The following is a 10,200-nucleotide window of genomic DNA, read 5'->3' as shown; positions in this document are numbered from 1 at the left end:
GTTCCATTCATTATTGAAAGTTGTGTATTAAAACCTGTTATTAATGTAGAGCCATCAGTTTTTCCCTTCAAATTGGTAGGTATTTGCTTCATATAGTTTGGGCTGTTTGGTGCATATATATTTCTAATTATTATGTTTTCCTGTTGAATTGTCCCTTTTATTCGTAGATAATGACCATCTTTGTCCCTCATAATTGTTTTTGACTTAACGTCTATTTTATCCAATATTAGTATATCTACCTCAGCTCTCTTTTGGTTATTACTAAAAGTATGGTATATTTTGTTCCATCTTTTCATCATCAACCTACTTGTAACTTTGACTTTAAGGTGAGTCTCTTGCAGGCAGCTTATAGTTGGCTCATGCTTTTATATCCATTGTGTCAATCTCTGCCTTTTGACTGAGAGTTTAAACCATTTATACTTAAAGTCATATTGATACTACAGACCTTTCTTCTGCCATTTTGCTATATCGTCTTTAAAAGTCTTATACCTCATTTGTCCCTTATTTCCATTAAAGACTATTTTTACACTCGTTTTCTTTCTTGTGTTGTACCATATTGAGTACCTTCTTATTTCTGTCTGGATATATTTTTCATCAATTTTCCTTGTGGTTACTATAGCATTGAAGTTTATCATCCTAGATAGACAGCAATCATATTGGCTTGATACCAACTTAACTTCAATAGCATGCACATATATTTTTCATAATAGTCTCTGTCCTCTCCATTTTTTGAACTTGTTACCACTTAATCTTTATACATTGCATATGCAGAATCATAGATTTATCATTACTTTCAATAAATTTGCATTTAGCACCTATAGGAAATAAGAAGTGGCGTTATATAGCAAACAATGCAATACAATAATACTGGCATTTATAATGACTGAAATGATTACTTTTTCTTTATTTTGCTTTGAATTACTATCTAGTGTCCTGTTATTTAATTCTGAAGAACAACCTCTAGCATTGTTTATAGGGCAGGTCTAGTGGTGATGTACTACCTTAGTACAATGTCTTAATTTCTCCAACATTTATGAAAGATAGTGAAATTCGTGTCTGGCAGTTATTTTTCTCAGTACTTTAAGTATTTCAACCCACTGCCTTCCTGCCTCCTTAGCTCCTGATGAGAAATTGGCACTCAGTCTAATTGCGATTCCACTGTACATAACATGTTACTTTCTCTTGTAGCTTTTAGTACTCTCTTCTTGTTCCTTATATTCAATAGTGTGTCTCTCTGTTTCTCAGGGGACAGTCCTCCCTCTCCCCATCCAAAACCAGCTGGCCTTTATCTTAGACTGTCTGTCTGTATAGTTTTTTACAGTCTTCTCATTGTCTCATACTACTTTTTTTCAAGAGGGCAAATTCTTGGAGGATGGTCACCCTGGGGGAGACTTCTCAGTTCAGTCTCTTCCAGCCAAAACAGGGCCAGGGACTCAGAAGGAGATACAGACCAGCTCCAATGTGCCCTGTGGAAGGGGTCAGGAAAAGCACCCAAAACTTCTATGATGGCACCCTAAAGCTGATCTTTCTTGGGTTTCCCAGCAAATGCAGCCCTTCAGCTAACTTTCTCTTGCAGCAATTAGGAAGCACTGTGGAAACCCTGCATCTTTACATCTCCCTCATCTTTTTCCATGTTCATGGAGTGTTGAAATGATGGCTACTGCCTTGCTTTGTCTGGATGGGGTTTAAACAATGGCTGCCACCTTTGTCCACAGCAAGTTAAAACAGTAGCTGCCCTCAGAGCCATGACCCAGTGATCCAAATTTACTAATGAACACCAGGATCAATGATTAGTCATGCATGTGCTTGCTCTTGGGAAAGAAGATTTTTATGTCCCTGTCTGTCATCAGCCTCTAGCTAGACTCTGGACCCCATGGCCCACTGCCATGAAAGTATGGGCAGAAGGCCAGTAGCTGCTATACTGAGAGAGCAATTTATAGTTTGTCTTTTAAAGTAATTTATTAGCCTCTTTCTCCCACTCTTCTTCTGGATGATGTACTGTATTCTTCTGGCTTCTGCAGTTTCAAAAATTGTTGTTTCCAAGAGTCCCTTCCTGTTTCATAGTTGTTTGCATAGAAAGACTAGTCCTGGAGCTCCCTACCTTGCCATTTTCCCTGTGAGTTGAATTTTATATATGGTGTGAGGTAAGGGTCCAGCTTCATTCTTTTGCATATGGAGATCTAGTTTTCTCAGCATTTTGAAACATCAGTTGGCCATAAATGTGAGGGTTAATCTAGGCTGTCGAATTCATTGGCATACAGTAGTTCATAATATCCTCTTATAATACTTTATATTTCAGTGGGGTCAGGTGTAATGTTCTCCATTTCATTTCTGTTTTTAGCTATTGGTGTACTCTCTATTTTTTCCTTCATGAGTCTGGCTAAAGGTTTGTGAATTTTATTTGGTCGTTTTAAAGAATAACTTTTTGGTTTTGTTGATTCTCTGTTTTTGTTTGTTTTGTTTGTTTGTTTAGTTATTCTCTATTTCATTTATCTCCACTCTAGTCTTTGTTATTTTATTTGCTTCGCTCACTTTGAGTTTAGTTTGCTGTTTTTATTTTTAGATTCTCTAGTTTTGAGGTTAGATTTCTGATATCAGAACTTTCTTATTTCTTAAACATTCAGAGCTATCAATTTCTGTTTCAGGGGTGCCATTCTTGCATCTTATAAGTTTGCATATATTATGCTTTCATTTTCACTCAGTTCAAAGTGTTTCATAATTTGTATTATGATTTTTTTCTTTTACCAACTGTGTATTTAAGAGTACTGTTTTTAATTGCCTCATATTTGTGTATTTTCCATTTATCCCTCTCTTATTGATAGTTTCATTCTATTGTTGTTGGAGTAGATACATGGTATGATTACAATATTTTTGGATTTATTAGAACTTGTTTTATGATCTAAAATATGATCTATCTTGGGGAGTAATCCATGTGCATTAGAGAACCATGTGTATTCTGTTGCTGGGTCATGAGTCCTACATATGTCTGTTAGGTCTAGCAGGTTTAGAGTGTTGTTAGTCTTTTATTTATTTTTTTATTGATCTTCTTTCTAGATGTACTATTCATTATTGAAAATGGTGTATTAAAATCTCCTACTATTTATGTAAAACCATCAATTTTTCCCCTTCAAATCTGACAGTATTTGATTGATGTATTTTTGTGCTCTGCTATTAGGTGCATGTTTATTTGTTTATTATGTCTTCCTGTTGAATTGACTCCTTTATCAGTACTCAGTCACCTTCTTTGTTCCCCATAAGAGTTTTTGACTTAAAGTCTACCTTGTCCTTTTTTTTTTTCACATGGGCAGACACTGGGAATTGAACTCGAGTCTCTGGCATGGCAGGTGAAAATTCTGCCGCTGAGCCACCGAGGCCCACTCTACGACCTTGCCTTTTGATTGAAGAGTTTAAACCATGCACATTTAAAGTAACTACTGATGATGTGGGACTTTCTTCTCCCATTTTGCTATTTAGTCTTTGTGAGTTGTGTAACTTTTTTGTACCTCAATTCTTCCTTTAATGCCTACTTTAATATTTACTTGATTTTTGTATTGTATTATAGTGGGTCCCTTCTCATTTCTATCTGGATATATGTTTTCATACTTGTTGCGATTATTATGAGGTTAAAATTGAACACCTTAAATCTATAACAATGCTATTTGATTTGATAAAAACTTATCTGCAATAACAAATGCATTAGCTGTTCCTATCTCTCTACCTTTCGTCTTTTTGTATTTGGTACAAATTATGACTTTCTATGCTTTATGTTAAAGCCATAGATTTAATATTTCTTTTTGGGCTTTAGCATCTCAGTACCCTTATCAGAAGGCTTTCTACCTTTATGCCACTTTAATCCATTGTCTAGTGTCCATTCCTTTCAATCAGAAGAATACCTCTTAGCATTGTTTAAGGGTCAGAGCTAGTGGTACTAAAGTCACTCAGCCTCTTTTTTTTTTTTTTAAATCCAGGAATGTGTTATTCTCTCCCTCATTGGTGATAGGAAGTCCTGGTTGATATAAATTTCTTGGTTGGCAATTGTTTTGTTTCAGCACTTTTAATATTTGAAATCACTGCTTTCTTGCCTCGATGTTTTCTGGTGAAAAATCAACATTATAATATTGTGATATCAAAATAGAAAAACAAATCATTCATCTTCAAATTTATCTTAAATATGTTTGAATCTCTTCTCTCAATATGATCTAAGATATACACATATAAATATAATACATAATTTTAAGTTATATTGATAAAATTGACTTATTTAAAATATAGGTCTTGTTTATGTTTTTCGTTAATGGTTTTGGAATATTTTCCACAGAGATTTACTTTGTCTATTTATGTTAGATATATTTCCAAGCAATTATAATTATAATTATTGTTTATAAGATATTTGTCTAATATAGTTTCTAATTCAAGTCTAGACATATAGGAATAACACTGATTTTCATATATTGATCTTGTATCTATCAGTACATTCTTATGATTTTTTAATTATTTTCTATTCATTTGATTATTCTGTATAAGGTAATATCATCTGCAATAAAACGAATTTTTTCCTTTTACCCATTAAATTGCATTGGATAGTGCCTCCTTTACAATGTAGAATAGTTGAGATAATTTTTTTTCTGACTTAAATGGGAAGACTTCTAAATAAATTTCCTTTGTTTCCTAATTAGCTACATGTAGATTTATCTTTTGAAATGATCATATATTTTTTCTTCTTCATTTAATTTTTGGATGTGGAGCATATCTTTGAGAGTAATTTTCTCTTGTTCCTGAGATATACTCTACGTAAGCAGAGTATTCAAGCATCAATTTTCCTTTTCACTTAAATTTTCAATTGATTGATGTATCATCTATATCTTTTAGTTAAAAAAATATTTACTTTGTAATATTATATCCCAATATAGATTATTTGTGCTTTCCCCTTTTTTTTGTAGGAAGTCTTTATAAAATCTTTCTATTTTATAAGCAATTTTAAAGATCCAAAATTCGCTTACAGTTAATCCTCTACTTTTCTCTTTTTAATTTTTTTATTTCTATTATATCCTTCTTTCCATTTTCTTGAATTTACTCTGCAGTCCTTTTTCTAGTATCTTGAGCTGAATAATCAGCTTCTTGATTTAAAATGATAAATTTACCTTCAAGCACATCTTTGACTTTATTTCATATGCTTTATTTAGTAGTATTTTATTGTACTTGTGTTGGTAATATTGCTTGCAGTTTAAATTGTAATGTCTCCTTTACCCCATTAAATTGAGTGCATATGTTAGTTATCTTTCCAATTGTTAATTATTAATATAGTTTTTATTTATAATGAAATTGCATTTGATTTCTTAGCAATGTATTGACTTAAATTGCGTTGAAGTCTGACAATAGGATCTGTGTGAGAGCAATTCACTTAAATGTGTTGAGACTTATGTAAAGATTAACTTGTGCATGATTTTGTAATTTTTCCATGTTTTCAGGAAAAGGAATTTGTTTACTTTTTTTAGTTAATAAAAGTTGAAAAATATTACTTACATCATGCATATAAATTTGATTTTCAGTTTTTCTGATTCCTTATTCATGTTTGTCTGCTTGATTTATTTCTTCATGATGTGCAGATTTCAGTATCACAAGGAGAGTTTGAAAAATTCACCATTATAACTGAACTTTTTGTCAGTTTTTGCTTTATGTAATTTAAGATTTCATTAAGTGCACACTCATCTTTAATCACATCATAGAGTTATGATTATACTAGGGTCATCAAGGAGATTCAGTAAGGGAGGAATTAATCAAATGACTATTTGTATACATTTTAAAACTTTTATAAATAAAAGAAATGATATTTATATCTATGTATGATTAATATTGAGTCATTCTGATCTAATATAATATGCAAAGCGTGCAATAGTAGATGCTATTGGGGTCAGAACTGGCTCCTCTTTACTGAAAGTTGTTACGAGTGTTGGCTGATAATTTACAGATTTCCCCTTCTTTAGAAAATTGCCCTCACTAAAAGGGAGCCACCTTACCTGGTATTGCCTCATCCTTATACTCATCCCATTCTCTCTGCCAGTGTAGAGCTCTATCAGAAACTGATAACCCTGGAGTACAAAAGACCAGCCTCCTTGCCTCAATTAGTGCTTCGGTTTTCTATGGATTCAGCTGGTGTTAGTTGTGAACTGAGCCCAAGTTCTTGTTTAGTGTGATGGTTAGAATGCTCATGTGTCAACTTGGCCAGGTGATGGTGCCCAGTTGTCTGGTCAAAGAAGCACTGGTGTATCTGTTTCTGTAAGGATATTTCATGGACTTAAATGATCAGCACATTGATTGCATCTAAGGCTGATTACATCTGCAGTCTGCTAGGGGGAGTGTCTTCTGCAGTAAGTCATGTTTAATCTAATCAGTTGAAGGCATTAAAAGAGAAGAAAGAAGAGACAATCTCTCTCTCTCCACTTTGGTTAGGTAGCCTTTCTTGGGGAATTCACTGAGAACCTCAATGGAGTTGCCAGCTCATGGCCTGCCCTACGGAATTTGCATTTGTGTATCCCATAGTGCATCCCACAGTTGCATGAGACAGTTTTAAAAAATCTTTTATTTACAGATATCTCCTGTTGTTTCTGTGTCCCTAGAGAATCCTGATATTACAGTTAGTTTTATCCTTTTGCCTTTCACTGTTTTCCTTAGTCCCCTTCTCCTGAGTGAACTCCAAGAATAAATCAAAAGAATTCCCATCTCAAGTTCTGCTTCTAGGGAATATGCTTAATACAGGTGGTAAAATTTGGGAATATCAGAGTTTTACTTACCTTTTAGAGAAAACCTCTGAAATCAGATAATGAAATGTTTTACAGTATGGGCTAGGCGAACCACATGTAGGTATAATATTTGGTTTTAAGTATGTATATCTATCACTATTACCTGCTCTCAGAAATGCAGAGTCAGCCTATTTGTGGTGAAGCCATGAGCATCTTTATCAAAAAAAATCCCCAGAATTATTGTGATACAGTGTCATGGCTAAAGACCACTGATCTGAACTTTCCCATTCCATTTTGAAATTCATACATCTCTATATTTTGAGAATATAATGGAGATAAGCAAATTGTGAAGCTACTGATATTTTTCTTACTCTTGGAATTCCTTTTATCTTTTCTCTTTTCCTTTTATGTTTTTCTTCTTCTAAGCTGGTCACATTTCTGTTTTTTCATTCATTTCATTGACCTTGGAAAAATAACTCAAAACTGTTTTTTTTTTTTTTCTTTTTTAATAAGGCAAGTTATTGCTTTATATATTGCAGGATAGAATAGAAGCAGTGAAAAGCTGCAAGTGTCTACATATCAATTTTCACCTAAGAAGTACTCAACATAGATTTTCTTTCCTCCTACCCTGCATGAATTCTTCCTTCCTTTCATTTTTCCTTCCTTTCTCCCTTCTTTCATCGAAATGATACTTAAAAGCTAATGTGGGTAAATAAACATGGGGCCTATACAGTCAGTTTGCCTTAATGAACTGTGCGGCTGATATATACTTAAGGATCTCTCATTTTGATGAAAATGTTCTGTTTCAGAAATACCTATCCTGGATTATAATGAAACAACTTTGAGGCTAAAGCATAAAGCCTTGGGGAGCAAAAAGCATGTAAAGCCAAGAATTTTAAATGAATAAGGATTATTGAACATTTAAAACAAATATACTGGACTTTCCTTGGAGTATACTTTATCCTTGTTTTTAATGATGGCAAATATTAACAAAACAAAGAAGATGCAAATACACATTCCTATCATGCAAAACATTACTTTTCTTTGACTTGTTACATTAATGTTGCAATGCTAGCACTCCCTGACACCTAACATTTAATTTTTGGAAATATAATATTGCCAAATTTCTGCTTGCTTTTACAGCATATAATACAAGTTATTGTCAAAAGTAACTTTGAGAAACCTTAGGGGAAACTCATTAAATTTATAGAGTCTAGTGCATTCACAACAAATACGATTTGTATTTTTAGGTTTTCTTAAGCAAAACAACTTTGTGATATTTTCTGAAATTTTAAAAAATTTCCTCATTCCTCTAAACATCCTCACTCAAAAAGGATGTTACTACTTCCCCAATTCCTACCGAAAGCAAGGCTCTCCCTAAGAAAATTTCATAATAATAATTTTTTTTTTATTTTTCACTTTTTTTATTGTAGGGTATAAGATATATCCAAAGCAAAGAAATGAAAAAGCAGTAGTTTCCAAAGAACTCTTCAATGAGTAGTTACAAGACAGATCCCAGAGTTTGCCATGGGCTACCATACAATCCTCTCAGATTTTGCTTTCTACCTGCTCCAGAATAGAGGAGGCTAGAGGGCTTAAATATTTTTTTATCCTCACAATCGACTTTTTTCCTTCTTAATTTATGAAAAATAACATATATCCAAAAAAGCTATAAATTTGAAAGCACAGCACCAGAATTATTAGTAGATCATATTTCAGACCATGACATGGGTTACAATTTCACAATTTTAGGTTTTCACTTCTAGCTGCTCTAAAATACTAGAGACTAAAAAAGATATCAATTTAATGATTCAGCATTCATATTCATTTGTTAAATCCTATATTCTCTGTATAACTCCACCGTCACCTTGGATCTTTCCATCTCTCTCTTTAGGGGTATTTGGGCTACAGCAATTCTAAATTTTTTATATTGGAAGGGTCTGTCACTAATATGGGGTAGGAAAATGGAACTATCTGATGCTCTGGAGAAGCTGGACTAAATTTCAGGACTTATCTGGACCAGCGACCCATCTGGAGGTTGTAGGTTTCTGGAAAATTACTCTAGTGCCTGGAACCCTTGTAGGATCTTACATATTGCCCTAGGTGTTCTTTAGGATTGGCTGGAATGGTCCTGGTTGGGGGTTGACAGGTTATGATAGGTGGCAAGGTCTACCTGAAGCTTGCACAAGAGCAACCCCCAAAGTAGCCTCTCGACTCTAGTTGAACTCTCTCTGCCACTGACACTTTATTAGCTACACTTCTTTTTCCCCTTTTGGTCAGGATGGAATTATTGATCCCACAGTGCCAGCTCTGGATGCCTGGGAGTCATCACCTATTTATTTATTTTCTCAAAATCTTCCAGTGTTTTCTTTCCATTACTTTTAGAGCAAAAGCATAACCCCTCTGATCTGGCCTGATCACAAATCCTGAGGTTGCCTCCTTGCTTTGCTTCCTCCATTTATTTAAATATAAAATTAGGAATTAATCATGTTAGCAATTTTGACATAAAGTTACAATCGATATTTTTCTGCTTTTAAGCTTAACGTTTTTTTTTTCAAATGTGTCTGGATATAAAGAAAACAGATTAGGACTTTAATTTAAGGATTGGTTGCGTTGCTACATTGAGGTTTTGTTTTAATTTCTGTTTTCCATCATTAGAAGGTTGAAGAAATTTCTGCCCATTTGGTTCATAATTCTATTTATATTTCCTGTTTATGCCCTTGGCCTATTACTCTATTAATATATTCACCTTTATTCTTACTGAGCAAAATTACCTCCTTATAAAGTAATTAACCCTTTAAATACATCAGATTGTAATTATTTTCCCCCAATATGTGTGCTACTTTTTTGTTTTATGACAGCAGGGATTTTTGCATTTTAATGCAATGTGTAATGTACTGAATTGCACATCCCAATTTGGAGAAACCTTGGTCTTTGTCCATGTTCTGGTAAGTATGGACCCATTGTTAGTAAGATCTCTTCAAGATTTTACTCAATTGTGGAGTGGCTTTACTGAATCAGCTCGGAGTTTAATCTGGATTACTGGTGTCCTTTATAGACAGAATAAAAGTGAGACAGAGAGAGAACGCAGGAGAGGCTGCTATGTGACATAAAAGCCAAGGACCAAGGATCACTGGCAGCTAGCCCCAGAATGCCACCATCTTCCAGGAGAAAGCATCACCTAGTTGATACCTTGATTCAGACGTTTCCTAGCCTTAAAACTGTGAGCCAAAAAATATTCATTATTTAAGCCAAGCCATTGCATGCTATTTGTTTTAGCAGCCAGGAAACTGACAGAAAGTATTTTATTTCTTTTGGATTAATTCCTGAAAAGCCCTTTCCTGTCACAGAATTGGTTACATACCTCATATATATTTTTATTATAGCTATAGCTTTATTACTTACATTTAATTTAGTAATTCATGTCATATTTATTTTGGTATATAGTATAGGACAGATA

This window comes from Tamandua tetradactyla, chromosome 26 (assembly GCF_023851605.1).
Source record: "Tamandua tetradactyla isolate mTamTet1 chromosome 26, mTamTet1.pri, whole genome shotgun sequence".
NCBI lineage: Eukaryota > Metazoa > Chordata > Mammalia > Pilosa > Myrmecophagidae > Tamandua > Tamandua tetradactyla.
The sequence above is the reverse complement of the archived record's forward strand: the minus strand, read 5'-3'. Positions refer to the sequence as shown.